Here is a 17,302-nt window from a genome sequence, read left to right on the forward strand (position 1 = left end):
AACAAACTCGCAAGGAGCGCAGCTACCTATGCAACTGATCCCCCTTTAAATACAACTTCTGTTTTTAATAAGTCGACTGAAAACACCTGCAACCGCTGTGCCAGCTGCTCCCCCTATCCTAAATTAACGAGTTCCACCAAGCTCTGTAAGTAACCTAAAGCAAATAAGACAATTGTGAAACACCCTCCTAAACTGCTACCTGGACAAAAGGGGTAGATTAGCATGTATAAACCACTGCCCGCCACCTGGAGGTCAAACATTATTAAAGCCCCTTGCATGAGCAACTGTATAAAAACACGGGATCTGCATGCGCCTAAATAGAAATCCCTCGCCCCCTGGCCAGTTAATCTGCCTTAAACCTATGTAGTTAGCATAAGATCAATACCGGCTTAATAAGTACATTATTTAACATTAAATCTGAGAATGCAGAAATCTTATTAGCAGCAACTAGTTTGCCATTTATAAAGGCCCTAATGTAAGCTAATGAAAAGGCTAAACTGAAAGGGGGGGGGGGGGGGTGGCAGTTAATGCTTGCCATATGCAACCCTATTTTACTCTCCCAATCAAATCCTGTAATAAAGCAGAGTTGATGGGGTTCCACGTAATGCGTGCATTATGATGCTCGTTTGCCCACCCTGTTAACGCCTTGGTTAGTACGAATTATTTGTCTTGATCCGCCAAACACGTGACTTGGAAAAATTAGAGATATCTGATAATGCTGAAAACAAGCCGTCCTGGAATGACCCCCTTCATGGCAGCTCCAAACAAAACTCTGCCCTAAAATCCTCAAACCATTCTACCTTACCAGCTCTTGGAAGCTAAGAACCCTGCCAATCGTACAAAACCGCCGTGCAGTTCTTTAAGGTACTATGTGCCACTGACTTCAGTGTGAGACCGTTGGTGCCGGTGCTATGATCCGCCAGGCAAGGAAGGAGAAGGTTAAACCATGTACTAGCGGGAGGTGCGCGCGAACGAAACCTGACACACTGCAAATGCTGCAAGGCATCCGCTATCTCGTTTGCGATGCCCGAAACCTGCCTAGCCCTAAACTTAAATATTCCTTACCAACATAGCAATGCCAAATGGCTCAATAACCCTGGGGCCGGATCTAATTCCATCCCTGATTAGTGCTGGCCTATACCACTCCTAAGGTATCACCAAAACAGGATTCATCTATTGCAAATCTTGCTATCCCACAGCTCAACCACCCCTCCAATTGGGAAAATACCTAAAAGAAGGATGATCTTGGTTAGGCCCTGAACCCGACAAGTATCCGGCCCCGGCTCCATGCACCACGCACTTAGAAATTGGACCAAAACTCAAGGAACCGGACAAATCTGTAACAGTTGAAGTTGGAATTGGCTACAGGTGCTGAAGGCTATATCTGTACGCCATTGAATTCGGGCATAAAAAACCCACCAAACGCGCAGAACCTAACTCAGCTCCAAAAAGATGCAGAACGAGGCGAAGAGGCTTCCTAACCCCAATTGTGGCTCTCCCAAGCCATCTACTACAAAACCAACCCTTATGTATGCTCTAAACGCGAAACTAAGGCGATTGCAACTGTAATAGCAAAAACCCTCTTTGCCAAAACTAATGCTAGCCACTCTCTCCCAAATGCCACGCCTTCTCCATAGGCAAGCGGCATGACTCAAACAAGATATCAATTTCTATACCCAAGTAGGATATGCGCATAACTAAACCCTACATCTTGTCACGAACCTCCAGGGCACTCATAACGATGAACAAGGCCTGGAAGGAAAAAAGTAAATCTTCGCAAACTCAGACATCTACTTGCCCCACTAACAGAAAATCATCCAGGTAGTGGGACACACCAATATGTCCCATACCTGCTTTGATACACCACTACAAAAAGTAACTAAAAGCAGGCCAAAAAAGTACCTGAATTGAAACAGCGCATCAGCAGACATCTGTCCCGGTAATAGAGCCCTGCTATTTGAAATCCCACATATCTAATGGACTTGGGGCAAATGGGCAGCAGCCGGAAAGCGAATTTGATATCCGCCTTATCTAGTAAATCCATCCCCCTGAAACCTTGTACTATCTCCAGGGCATGTATGACAGATTGGTAAACGACACGACAATCCGATGGATATAATGCGTAGGTGTCCAACTAGACCTTCCCAAAGGGGGGGGGGCAAAAGGGGGCCGCACATGTGCCCCAACTTGTCTTCCGCCTCCACTTCACACTTAAAGGCCTCTGGATGGTCACTCACCAATTTCAGAACCCTCCTAGAACCCAGGATATCACCCGTGTAGAAGGTAAATGCAAACCTACGCCAAAACCTTGCCACAAAAAAGGCTGCTTCCCCCCAAAGGGGATAACGACCCAACCAGCTCCTCAAAAAAAAACAAAAAAACCCAAATGACTTAGCAACGGTGCTTCACTGAACACCTCCGTGCTGCCTGCATGCCTTGGCTGGGTGACCGTTCCCGCAGAGCATGCAGATATGCCTGTATCCACATCCTGCCTCATATGACACTGCATGTTATTACACGCATATCACTACCCGCGACCGATGCCCGCAGGTCAAGGGCGGGTCCGAAAGGGCTGCTTCAGACCAGCCGGGGAATCCACAGGCGGCGTAGGCAGATGATCGACTGCAAGTCAAACCTCGACGTCCTTGATACCTAATTGAACCACTGCCTGGCCTGGGCTCAAGGTAGTGCTCCGCAATACGTATCTACCTGCCATTTAATTCGGCAACAAATTAAACATCCAAAACTATACTAGCTGACCTAGCCTGATCAAAACCCTATTAGCATCGGCATAAATTGCCAACATATCCACAATTTTACCCTTCCTAATCCTCTCTAACTTTAGATCTTAAGCCCTTAAGGATAGCCGTAATCACGCAGTAAACCATACCTAGCGCTGCACCTGGCACCTTAGTTGCCGCGGCCCATCGGATGAGTTGGAAGAATTGACAGTGTATGTGTGACGCGCACTGTGTGAAATGGAGTAACACCATGCTCACCGGATCCTGACGCTGAAGGACCAGCCACATCCTCCTGTGTGTTCGGCAACAGTCCCTTGTTGCGCAGTGCGCCCACCACAACTTGAGTCGACGTCAATCACCGTACCCTTCAACCGCAGGGAATGACAATGAGCCTGGAACGCTCCGAAACTGTGACCTGGGGGCTCGAGACAATAACTGGTGAGACCAACGAAACAGCAATGCCTGCCACAGGAGGGGGGGGTGGGGATGCTGCGGGCGGCAGGGGTACGACGGAAGGGGATGATGGGGCAGGCGGGGAAGTGGGGTTTGTATCACGTGGAAAGATTTGGAATATGTGGCTGCGGGGGCATGCGGCAGAGGCAGCCTCTGTGCCTGCTAGCAAGCTGCAAGACCCCTGGCAAAAGGGGGATCAGGGCCCCTGGGTGCGGCGTGGGGGACGTAATGGACCAGAGGGGGGTGGATGTTGGCTGGTGGGGGGTGCAGGATAAGGGAGGGGGGGGGGAATTGTAACAGGGGTGTCTGCGGGGGCCCGGTGGCAGAGAATTAAGGGGACCAACCGGGATGCACTGCAATGCACATATAGTTTGAGGCAGGCATTATGTGCTGCATGCCAAATGCCCCCAAAAGGCGAGGGGGTGTAACCCCCTCCCATGGGAGTGGTGGAACAGGGGGGGGCAATATGCTGGGTGGTGAGCTTAGGGCCCTGGTGATGCGGAAAACCCCCATGGGGGGCTGCACTAAAGGGGTGGGGCTCTGGGGCTGAAGCAGCGGTGAGGTTGCGCACGGAGGGACCCACTTGCTGCCAAAGCAGTGGAGGAGCGGGGGGCTGAGCAGGATGCCATGTTAAGGCTGGTCGCTGCTTAAAATGGCCGCCGCGACCCTGCGGGTGGAGCCAACCGCCGCTGCAGTGCGCGGGCTGGCCGTAATCTGAGGAAGGGGAGTGTGCAGCAGGAGCTGCCTGGGCTGCTCACGCTGTTGCCGGAGGCGGCCAGGTAAGGTAGGGAAGCTGCGGGAGCGCCTGGCACACGAGGGCTGGAAGCGGGGCCTCGCGGGGGGCGTGGCATCGTGGTCTGCAGCGGGCCGAGGCCCTGGTTAGCTGGGGGGGAAGGCGCAGGGTTGAGGGCCTGTCGCCTCCAATAAATGACAGGGGGATGTTGGAAGCCGGGGCCGGCATGCTGTCACTTGCTGGGGGGGAAGGGGGGGGCTGGCAAATTAACAAGGAATAGGATGATAGCAGAAAGGGAGGGGGAGGAAAGAGGGGGACAGGTGCTGACAGGAAGGGGGGGGAGTGGAAAACAATGAAGGCAGGAAAGGAGGCTTAAAAGGATACAGAGAGAGTGGTAGGAAAGATGAAATGACATGGGAATGAAACAAGAGAAAGACAGACAGGTAACATTTAATATATATGCCACTTAGCCAGCCTGGTTGAATAAACTGGAAAGAGGAAGATGGCTCCCCTCACCAGGCTATTTATATGGGACCTCTAAGCCCTCCCATAAACCCTACCATAGGCTTATACTCCTCAAGTGACCAAACACTGACCACACCCCCACAGCTTTTAACCATTAACTTACCTAACAAAATTACATATCAAACAGGGTGCTTATCTATCCTGAAACTTATTCAAGTATTCGGATGCATAAAGCATGGTTAGAGTGCCTGATTTTTATTATAAAGCTCTAGAACCTTTAGAAGGGGTGGTCCCCATAGGTGATGATCAGAAAGTTGGCCCCCATCCAACATGGAAACCAGTATGTGTGTGGCACAGTCTGTGTGTGTGAGAAAGAGGCACAGTGTGTTTGTGTGAGAGAGGCACAGAGTGTGTGTCAGTGTGCATGAGAGGCACAAAGGGTTGCCTAAACACAATGCAGATGTTTTTGCATGTTTTTTGTACTTCACATGTGTCTGAGTCTTACAGCGCATGTGTCATGATGGTTTACTGATGACGGTCGTGGTGACTATTGGAACGCAGAGTGATTGACAGTCAGTGAGTGTTTTTGGGAGATAACGGGTTGTAGCTGGTCAATGCAGGTGTGTCATGAAAATGTTTTGTGGGTGTGTTGCAGCCAGTGACTGCGTCTTTGTATGCAGCTATACTGGCCCCGGCGTATTACTTCCCACGGACATTCTAAGCAGCCATAGGGTTGCTCAGAAATTTGATGTGCTAGCAATGGTGCATCTTTGTACGCAAGCGGCAGATTAAAGATGCAGCTGGTGGAAGTCTCTTTACACATTACAATGGCTGCGGCATTAGCATAACTGCTCAGTACTGCTGCGTACAAAGTCACAGCCACAACGAGATTAGCGTCCACCTCTGTCAGCGACTGTTAGTGACACAGAGAATGCATATAATCATTAGACTAAAGAGGCACCCATTATACAGATATGCCCAGCTACATCCTTGCCTGAAGCACAGCGAATCGTGCCATGCATGGCGCGAGACAGACTCCCACGATGGGAGTCACGCATTTGCATATCCAATGAATGGGAGATGCACTCCCGCCATCAGAGATGCGCATTCGCGTCTCCATAAGATTGAATGGAGACGCACTCCCGTGACCGGGGACGCGCCATAGCGTTTGTGGTGTGATCATCCACTATAAACTTGGGCGCATCTGTATTTATTAAACAAAAGATGGTACAGATTAATATTATTATTATAATTATTCTACAAATGATGCCACTGATTATTATTATTATTATTATTATTATTATTATTATTATTATTAGGCTAAGGGGGCACAGATACAAATTATTGCACTTAACTGGGCACAGTGCTGTGTCTGGGAATTTGAGAATGCATTTGTGGGATAGTGACACCTCTCCTGTTGATGACCAAACCTACCCAATGGTTGGTCACACCCCTTCAATTGGCCCCTGCAGCTGCATTTCCCTGGTGGGTCCTTAATAGCTAGCCTCAAGTCTAAAAACGTTCCCTTGCCAATATCCTTACCCCCTAGATTGATGTATAAATAAAACTTTGGGAACACCGTAACACCTCCACCACCTACTCTTATAGGGATGCGGTCATAATCCCAACAGTGGAGATTCCGACGCTCAGAGTGCCGGCGCCAGAAACCCGACACCTGTGGAATCCCGGTGCCGGCATCCCGAAGGTAAGTAGCAGGGTTGGGGGAGAGTTAGGGGTTAGGGTTAGGCACTAGGGGGAAAGTTAGGTTTAGGGTGCGGGGAGGGGGAGGCTAGGTTTAGGCACTAGGGGGGAGGTTATGTTTAGCCACCGGGGAGGGAGGGTTAGGGGTAAGAAGAGGGAGAGGGTTAGGATACCGACCGACATGTGTCGGTATCCTAACCTTGTTAGGATGCCGGCGTAAGGGTTTCTACTAGCCGGGATCCGAAGTGCTGGCTTCCCATACCCAACCCCTCTTATAACCTAACCATCGACCATTCAAACACTGAAGAAACAAGGAAGTATTCTGAGCCACTGGGGATGTGATTTACATAAACAGTTGCCCCAAAGCTACATCGACGGGAAGACCTACAACAACACAAAGTTTTTAATCAAACCCTTCAGGACCCAGTCAGCCATGGTGCATTACACCATATGTCATTGAGATTGGTCCCAAAAACAGTTGAGCCAGCAGCTTCTGTAAATAGTTGTATCTCAGCATTGCTACAACCTGGAGAAGACCCGAACAAAACCTAATTAAAACGCTAGAGAAAAGAATCCCACATCCTGAGGTTCTGCTTAATTTCTGCAGATAGGTGCAACAACAGAAGAAGCCCATTTCAGTTTTCTGCAGCAATCTCTCCCCATCGTAATAGCCCTGCATGCAAAATGAATCAAACTCAGCAGAGACTAAGGGGTATATTTACTAAAGTGAGAGTTTTTAGAAATGGAGATGTTGCCCATAACAACCAATCATATTCTACTTAACATTAAACTAACACCTTCTAGGAGCTAATAGTTAGAATCTGATTTGTTGCTATGGACAACATCTCCACTTCTAAAAGCTCTCACTTTAGTGAATATACCCCTAAGCCTGCCGTAAAGTCAAGTTGGCAGCTGAAATAGACGAAGCAGTAGCTCCACATAGCTTCTTCTCCACCGTTTCATCCAGAAGGAGACAGCAGCAATCCACTGTATTGATTTATTTACCTAAATAGGACAGTTACTGTACTGGGACCTCCATCTTATCAAGCATCACTGGAACACAGAATTCCGAGAAAGTGCCTGAATGAAAAATATTAAGGAAGGATCAGGTGAATCAGGAAGATCAATGCACAGGTGTCACAATCGTGGGATTTTGAGCCTGTGTTCCCGGGCTGGGCCTTGGACCTGGATTACTTGGCTCAGATGCTCACTGGAGGAGACTTGGCTTGATAAAGTTTCTCCGCATGAGAGGGTGCAGAGGACTGTTAGAGGATTTGGGTAATGCGGAAGGAGTTTGGTGTGGCTAAGGAGCCGTATCGGGATGTTGATAGTGTGGTAGTTGTTTGGAGCGGCTGGATAGCCGTGGGGAGAAGGTGGTAGCATGGACGCTACTTTTAGCGGCTGGTTAGCCGTGTAGAGGAGCTGGTAGCGTGGGAGCTACTTGGAGCGGCTGGATAGTCGTGTGGAGAAGCTGGTAGCGTGGAAGCTACTTGGAGCGGCTGGATAGCCGTGTGGAGAAGCTGGTAGCGTGGAAGCTACTTGGAGCGGCTGGATAGCCGTGTGGAGAAGCTGGTAGCGTGGAAGCTACTTGGAGCGGCTGGATAGCCATGTAGAGAAGCGGGTGCGTGGGAGCTACTTGGAGCAGCTGGATAGCCATGTAGAGAAGATGGTAGCATGGACGCTACTTGGAGCGGCTGGTTAGCCGTGTAGAGGAGCTGGTAGTGTGGGAGCTACTTGGAGCGGCTGGATAGCCGTGTGGAGAAGCTGGTAGCGTGGAAGCTACTTGGAGCGGCTGGATAGCCGTGTGGAGAAGCTGGTAGCGTGGAAGCTACTTGGAGCGGCTGGATAGCCGTGTGGAGAAGCTGGTAGCGTGGAAGCTACTTGGAGCGGCTGGATAGCCATGTAGAGAAGCGGGTGCGTGGGAGCTACTTGGAGCAGCTGGATAGCCATGTAGAGAAGATGGTAGCATGGACGCTACTTGGAGCGGCTGGTTAGCCGTGTAGAGGAGCTGGTAGCGTGGGAGCTACTTGGAGCGGCTGGATAGCCGTGTGGAGAAGCTGGTAGCGTGGAAGCTACTTGGAGCGGCTGGATGGCCGTGTAGAGGAGCTGGTAGCGTGGGAGCTACTTGGAGCGGCTGTATAGCCGTGTGGAGAAGTTGCTAGCGTGGAAGCTATTTGGAGTGACTGGATAGCCGTGTGGAGAAGCTGGTAGCATGGAAGTTACTTTGAGCGGCTAGATAGCCATGTAGAGAAGATGGTAGCGTGGAAGCTACTTGGAGCGGCTGGATAGCCATGTGGTGAAGCTGGTAGCGTGGAAGCTACTTGGAGTGGCTGGATAGCCATGTGGTGAAGCTGGTAGCGTGGAAGCTACTTGGAGCAGCTGGATAGCCGTGTGGAGAAGCTGGTAGCGTGGAAGCTACTTGGAGCGGCTGGATAGCCGTGTGGAGAAGCTGGTAGCATGGAAGCTACTTGGAGCGGCTGGATAGCCGTGTGGCGAAGCTGGTAGCGTGGAAGCTACTTGGAGCGGCTGGATAGTCGTGTGGAGAAGCTGGTAGCATGGGAGCTACTTGGAGTGACTGGATAGCCGTGTGGAGAAGCTGGTAGCGTGGAAGCTACTTGGAGCGGTGCCAACACCTACAGAGCGCAGTGGGGAGGCTCACTTAGTTGGACTAAGGGACATGTTGCACTGGCAACTTGTGTCAGCAGTGGGGATCCTTTTATAGTGGACGCTGGGAGCTGGTAGGCTGAGAGAGAAGGAGAAGGCTCCTCATTGATGGTAGTAGAGTCACATGGGCGAATCCAAGATGGCCGCGCCCATGGACCGGAGGACAGCGCTTCCTGGATGTGAGCAGCGGGGACCAAGCAGTCAGCAGGAGCCGACGTGGAGGTAGAACAGCAGCGGGACCCGTCAGAGGACAAAGGTAGGACCCGCCCTGAGAGAGGAGGAAGCAGCGCACAGCCGGATCAGCGCCCGCATGGGTAAGTGACGGGGTCTGATTCTGGGGTCTCTAGAGCGACGACAGGAAATTATTGAGGTAGTGAGCTACCCCTGTCTGCCCTGTGCTAGCATCCACACGCTAATGATATAGAACATTTGTCTATAAAATTACCTTCGTCAAGCAAAATGCCACAAACCTGAAAGAATCAGGATGCAGGGACAAAGGCGGTAACATTTTTCCTAACAAAGAGCACCTAATGTTTCTTAACAAAAAGATTGATTCTCCACAAAACACAATATGCTAGGAAATGCATTGTTCAACAGCAATAGCTGGATCAGCCAAATAAAAAACCCAGGCACTTTTTCGGCACTACTCCCCCCAGTGTTGAACTGGGACATGAAGAGCCCAATACACAGATAAAGTGTCTGTGTGCCCTGAAGATCGGCACTCCCGCTGAGTCCAAACTTTAGTTGCCTTCCATAAAAAAAACAGCATAGTAGAGCCAGAAAGAATTGACAGTGCTCAGGATGCTACAATAGGTCTTAATTTACTGTATATTGTGCAAATACATTACCAAAAACAGGACATATTAAAAAAAGCATAATATTAATCTTTCCTTAAGTATATGAACACTACTCATTAATACTTCCCTAAACTTTGTATTGCATGTGTATACCGTGTCTGATGACGTGTCTCTGTCCATCTTCTGTGTTGTGCATCATGCTAACTGCAGTAAAAAAAGAGTAAAAGTAAACATCGAAATAGGTGATAAAGAGATCATTGACATTACACCATCTACAGGTGGCATTGGTGATAAAGTCCCCTCAACAAAGCCTTTCTGGCTTTTCTGAGTTCACTCCAGGTTGAAGCACTATGCTCATGTGTGGGCAGCCAATGCACATGCTCATTTGACAGTAAGCCATTGCTAACTGCGTTAGGCTGGTGGCAACACAGCAGAAGATGCTGATGAAGAGGGGACACAACAGGACCTCACTAGACAGGTGAGTAATGGTAAATAATGGTGGTATAAAAGTATCACTGCTATAATAATTATACCACCGGTAACCAATTTAATTAATAAATGGAGCCCAAAGACCCTGAGTGCTGCCATTTTTTTAAATCTATTGAGTGTAAAATATGAACTACACCTCCACATCAGCTCCTACCCTTACAACACATAACATTACTACACCTCTCAGAAAACTTGAATATGTACCCCAAGATATTATTATACACCCCATAATATAAATCTACCGCCTAACCCCAATAATATTATTAAACAGATCACTTCGCTGGATAATATTAATTCTAACCCATCCCCCAAATGGCAATAATAGAGCCCCCTCCCCCCACCAACATACAGTACACACAACCACCACAACAACCAGCATTCCCCTGATACTTATCTCTACATACTGTAGCTGCTGACCTCCGGTGAAGGATAAAGAATAGGTACAAGAGAGAAGGGGGCAGGGACAAATGGAGAAGGCTAGAGATGGGGTAGGAGAGAAAAAGGGTAGGGACTAAGGGGTCTATTTACTAAGCCTTGGATGGAGATAAAGTCAACGGAGATAAAGCACCAGCCAATCATGTCCTAACTACCATGTCACAGGCTGTGTTTGAAAAATGACAGTTAGGAGCTGGTTGGCTGGCATCTTATATCTGTTGACTTTATCTTCATCTAAGGCTTAGTAAATAGACCCCTAATGGAGGAGAAGGATAGAGATAGGGTAGAGGAGAGAATGGGCTGGGAACTAGAAGGAAGAGGTGTGTCTCAGGGGAGGGAATAGGGAAATGCTGACTGCACGTTGGTGGCTAACCCCAGGGGAGGGACCAGCCACCTGAAGTACAGCATCATGATACAGAGCAGGAGAGAGATGAAAGGAGTGCACACTGCACAGGTTTTTCTTTAAAGTACAAAGCTGCAGTAGCTTGTTCCCGGTAGTGGGCTCTGAGGCTGTGGGGCCCCAGGGGATTGTCCTGGTACTCTACCGGTGACAGCACAAGGTGCAAAGGGAAAGGACCCACCATCCTACCCAAACAAATTTCCTTCATCATCTTGTCTAGAACCACCCCCATGATGTCTATAGCCAAACACAGATTATGGAGGGAACCGGAAAGTACCTCACCCAACACTGAAAGCCCAAAACCCTAAAAAATTCTGCCTCCTCTTTGTTGGGGTACCATTTCAACCATCTTCACATGGCCCCCAAGGACACTGGGGATGATGTATTACTTAGGAGTTCTGTCGGTGAAGTGATTGCCCCGCTGATCTATATTGGAACAAGCATAATCCTTGGTGGGGTGAAGACCACTGCAGTGGAGACATAGGTGTTGAAAATTACACAATATACCCACCACGCAAGTACCATTTTTAAATGCATAACAATGACCCATGCTTGGCCCCTGAGCAGGCGACACAAAGAAACCAGCAGCACACCCACCTAGTTGCCCCACATCTTTGTAACCAGTCGATGACTCCAGTCCCTGACTCCTTACGCCAGAATTCCTCATCATAGGAGTGCCAGTGTAAGTCCCACGGAAAGTGAACCATACCGTGAATAGGGTGAAAATATTTCACCACATTCCGGTGTTCTGTTCGCGTTTTAGGATAGCATGCTACAAAGATGTACATACTGAAAGGAAGAAAAAAAACTGCGCTGCAATGGTGAGAGAAATATATATTAAGTGATGGTGCTTGATAGACCAATTAAATACAAGCTTCTTCTGACTATATATAAAAAAACATTTATTTCAAACTAGCTAGGTCCCTTATTTTGAAAAAGCTCCTGAACAGGAGCGAAACTAGTCGATAGGGGCCTCTCTGTACTACTGATGCATTAATCTCACTGCTCACCAGCCGTGATCTCCTGTTTGCCCGACTGCGGACTTGCCATCATTCTATCTTACTGTGGACTTGCTCCTCGTTCCCTGTGGACAAGCATCAGTGAAGGGTGTGGCTATTAGCTTGCCACACCCAGGACGTACAAGCAGGCTTGCCATTCATGCCAGCTGATATCTGCCATCCACGGCTGCTCCACCACTCCTGCGACTGAAGCGCTGAAAGATTGGGCACAGTGAAGATGCCCATCCACTATGCAATTTATGTGAGCGAATGAATGATAACGATATCGTTACCATTCAATCATTCATATATCGTTCATAAATCGCTTGTAAATCGTTTATAAAAATGTTTTAAACGACCACCGATGCAAACATGCTGGACAATCTGACAATATCGTCAGATTCAGCATGTTTTCAGATGATTGATGAGCCTGCACTGAACGACTGCTCGTTCAGTGTAAGCTCATCACAGACTGACAAACGACTGCACGATTACAATGTCGTAATCGTGCAGTAGTTTTCATGTCTAGTAGTGGATGGGCACCTTGAGACCCGGCCCGGGACAATCAGTGCTGCACACTATTTACTAACTACTAGTGTTATATGAGCAGCCGTATATGCAGGTACTATACTTTTAATTGAATGCAGCCCGGCATCAGAGTCTGTCTACTGGAGAATATTCCAGTGGAGAATCATACTAACTAATCTCAGGAATTGCTGTGATTTTATACTACTCAAGTGACATTCTATTACTACTAATCCAACATATTCATTGCTTTGTGGAGAATATCTATGGAGATCTGACTGATTATCTTCTGCTGAGCAGTGGGTCTCATTCAGACCCGCTCGCGAGCGCAGGACGCTCGCAAGCGGGTCGATGGTACACAAATGTGCATGCGCACGACGGAGGGAGCTCGGTTGCGCGCATGCGCGAGACCCAGATAGCGACAGCCAAGCTATCGCTCCGGGTCTCGCACCAAAGGGGGCGTGCTGTCGATGGTGAGTGACAGCACGCCCCTTTTGGTGGGCGCGCCGGGGGCGTGGCTGCCAGACGGAGGCGTTCCCATGGGAACGCCTACCGTCTGGGTCCGGCCCCACTGACATCACTAGTGATGTGTGTGGGAGTGATTTTGTCTCTGATAGAGCCAAAATCACTCCAGGGCTTGCGGCAGCGAGACCCTACCGCAGGGTCTCGTCGCAAGCCCGATGGTCGCGATGGTCTTGACCATCGCGACCATCATCATGGATGCTCGCATAAGCTGTGGGTGGTAACCCACAGCTATGCGAGCTTCCAAAAGGCCGCTCCAAATTTAACTAGGACGGCCCTGATTCAGAGCGAGTGCTCTGGTCAGAGCGTCCGGCTCTGAATCAGGGCCTGTGTTCACTATGGGTGCATAAGCCATACACATTGTATTTACATAGGTTTGTGAATTTGTTACTAACTTATTATCCATTATTAGCAGCATTATTGGGAATGTACTACTGATATTAATAATCTTTTATTGTATGTGTTTTTTAAATACATGTTTTTTTATATATAGTCAGAAAAAGCCTGTATTTAATTGGTCTATCAAGCACCATCACTTAATAAATATTTTTCTCACCATTGCAGCACAGTTTTTTCTTCCTTTCTTTATAGTAATTACTATGTACTGCCAGGTGGCTACTGGCATTAAAATTAGCATCAGCACATGGTGATGTTTACATAATCTATTGATTGTATGCAGCTATATCACACTAAATATAAGTATATAGCCAATGGTTGTCTAGCGCCAGGTTTTAGCAGCTTAGGTTTTACCAACAGCTGATATCCATTTTCCTTTGTGTTAAAGATGTACATACTCCCTGACAAATTCTGGTAGGACCATGCGAGGACACATACCGGTATGTGTTATCACACGGTACTACAACACCTCTAGACCAGTGCTTCTCAAACTCGGTCCTCGGGACCCCACACAGGTCACGTTTTCCAGGTCACCCAGCAGGTGCACAGGTGTGTTCATTACTCACTGACACATTTTAAAAGAACCACAGGTGGATATAATTATTTCATTTGTGATTCTATGAGGAGACCTGGAAAACACGCACTGTGTGGGGTCCTGAGGACCAAGTTGAGAAACTGTGCTCTAGACCACAGGTTCTCAAATTCGGTCCTCAGGCTCCCAAACAGTGCGTACTTTCCATGTCTACTCACAAAATCACAAGTGAAATCATTAGCTCCACCTGTGGATCTTTAAAAATATGTCAGTGAATAATTAATACACCTGTGCACCTGCTGGGTGATCTGGAAAATGTGAACTGTGCCGGGTCCTTAGGACCGAGTTTGAGAACCACTGATCTAGACACATTCACAGCATCAGAGATGTTTTCACTGGACCTTCTACTTTGTCACACCCTACGTCTGGTCTTTCCCATTCTATGTCTGTGCCTCTTTGCATTGCACGCATCAGAGCTAGCTGACTCTACTCTCTGATGATGATAACAAAACTGAACCCACACCTGCAACCTTACAATTATTGGATAACTCACCAACACCGCTGCAGGGACTGATCCAGATAGTGTGGCATTCAAGTTCACACGGTTACTGGAGTCCTACCGGTGGACATGCAACAAAAACATGAAAAGAAGCAACCAATGGAGCTACAATGCATGGAGGACATATCAGGCACCAGTGGAACATCCCCCCTGGCTTGTGGTTGGAAACACTTTCTGCGGTGGTGCCGAGCTCTCCAGCCCAGGACCGTCTGCCTCAATTGGCCGCCCACCGGAGCACCATCAAGGGGTGAGAGAACCATCTGATTGCATTACCATCCAGTGACTGGAATTACATGCACTGTGTCACTTTCTTCTATATGGACCCAGTAATGCTTTTGCACCATGCTACTTTTTTCATAACACCTTATTATTGCCATATTTGGAAATTGTGACATCTTACCTTTTGGAATCATTGCGGTTTTTGCACTTTTTAAGCAACATGTCACTTTAAATTGCTATTTGCACCTACTGTGTCATTATATACTTTTCTATTGTGTATTTCTGCTAAATAATTTTTTTGGGTATTTTAACATACCTTTGCTATTTTCATACATCCTTCCTAAGTTAGCGCCGACACCAATAACAAATTGATTTGTTCAAATGACCATTGGAGACTTGTGTTTATCTCCCTGGGTGTTGGTGTGGCTGCTTTCTTATGTTCACTGCGCACGATTTGTGTATTTTATATTTTATCCAGATCTGTGTTTACTGTAATCGATCTGAAAATTACTGAAAAAGATCTGTAATGTATGGGCGCAGATTGCTAGATTGGGAAATCCTAAAATCTTCAAATTGTTCAATTGTGGTTTTCAGATTGCTGATTTATGGGGGTCTATAGATGGGACTAAACTCGGGACTAAACTGTGGACATGGGGGTAGCCACCTACACAAAATCACTTGGCCTGACCCTAGCCTTCGGCAAACATGTATGTTTTCCCACAGATAAACAACCCCCTCCCAGGTGCAGAGGCTTAAACCCTGCAGGTGCTGTGTCTGTAGCCACAGTGGAAACCTGTGGTGGTGCCATAGAAATAGTGCCCCCAGTGAAAACCCTAGTGTCCCTGCTGTGACCTATTGCTTATGCTATCAATATTACTGCGGCACACAGTAGATTTAGGGCCTATACCAAGTAAACCCTGTGTGCTTAGGCTGGCAGGGGAACCCACAGACCCAGCAAACTCCACTAAAGTAGGTGATAATGGAGCAGGGTGCCCGGCTTCAGGAATGCCCTACACCACCACCTCACTAGACAGCAACTCCGGGGTCATCTTCATGACCCTGGCGCTATCCTGACAGCCGCCTAATGTAGGGTGGGCTGAAGCCGCACCACTGCCCCCTTGTTACCACAAAAAGTTGCCAACACCCAAAATTAACAGAGTGTACAATGGCTGCCTGCCACCAGCTTCCGCATGGTTCTAACAGTTGGCAGAAGCCTCACAGCTGGCTGCTAACAAGGAGCATGCCCCAATGCTCATTTCTGGCGGCTGACTGACAGTCACAGGGACATCCCCAATATCAGAAGCGGGCTATTGGGGACATAATGCACTGGGACAGTATAGATAAAGATGGAATTAATAAGAACTAGTAGGAAAATAAAAGAAAGAAAATAAAGTGAAGGAATGCAATTCAGCAGTTGAGAAAGAATATTCTGGAACAAAAGACCTAATTGTAACCTGATCTCTCTTTATATAAATACACAAACCACACCCCAAACTACCAACACTATTGGTTGCCGTACTTGCTGATCTTTTAGCTGCCTCTTTAGGGAGGAGGCAGCCAGGTCTGCACCGTGGGGGGCGAGGCTTGGCAGATAGGTGCGGTGATGGGCAAGGCTTGGTGGAGGTGGGTGGGTATGGGGTCGTCATGATGCAATTGCGTTATTGTAGCCACGCCCCGCTATGCAATGCCGAGATTGATGGAATTGTGATGCGTGGGGCGGAGTCATGATGACGCGATTCAACACGAATTGCATCATCAGCCGCCTGTGCTGACTTCACTGGGTAATTTGGCAGCCGTGGTCGGGTTTCCCCAGACCCACCCCCAGGAGACTTGTCCACCTTTCTGGGTGGCCAGGAGTGCCACATGATATTTGTGAGCCTCCCGGTCATTCCATGAGGGTAGGCAAGTATGTTGGTCGCCAAACAGGCAGCTGCAAACACCATACTGAAAACTTTTGGGGCTCATTTAAAGTTGATTGCATGTCAAGTTTTTCAAAGAAAGTAATAGACATACTCAAAAAAGATAAAGGGGAACGGGGAGGGGAGCAAAGGTCAATATGTGAAGCGGAGGGGGCAGAGGCACACATAGAAGAAGGCAGATGCACATATATGGAAGGGAGAGTGCTGCAGAAACAGAGGGGAAGATGTACTAAGCTCAGGCTTGCTGACATTCTGGCTGCCCTTTCCAGGAGTGGGCAGCCATAATATCAGCAAGCCTGAGCTTAGTACATCTCCCCCTGCCAGATCAGACAAGCAGGGGGGCGTGGTGCAGCAGAGAGGGGTGTGGCCGGGATATTACACTGCAATGGGGGAAGAGCGGGGGCATGGACACAGAATCGCGTAATTTTGGCCCTCCCCGGCTACAGAAGCCAAGATTTTCGGTATTGTGAAGCAGGAGGCTGGTCCAATATGGCGCGATTCTGCACGAATCGCGTCACTCCCCCCCCCCCCAGGAGGCTTGTCTGCCTTTCCGGGGGGTCGGGAGTGGTGGGCAAGTATGACTAAGCTCTGGAAAGTGATAAAGGGGAGAGTGATAAACGACCAACCAATCAGCTCCTAACTGTCATTTTTCAAACACAGCCGGTAAGATGACAGTTGGGAGCTGAGTGGCTGGTCATTTATCACTCTCCACTTTATCACTTTCCAGAGCTTTATACTGTACATCTGCCCTAGA

The sequence above is a fragment of the Taudactylus pleione genome, unplaced genomic scaffold (assembly GCF_031769625.1).
Source record: "Taudactylus pleione unplaced genomic scaffold, aTauple2 ptg000007l, whole genome shotgun sequence".
Taxonomy (NCBI): domain Eukaryota; kingdom Metazoa; phylum Chordata; class Amphibia; order Anura; family Myobatrachidae; genus Taudactylus; species Taudactylus pleione.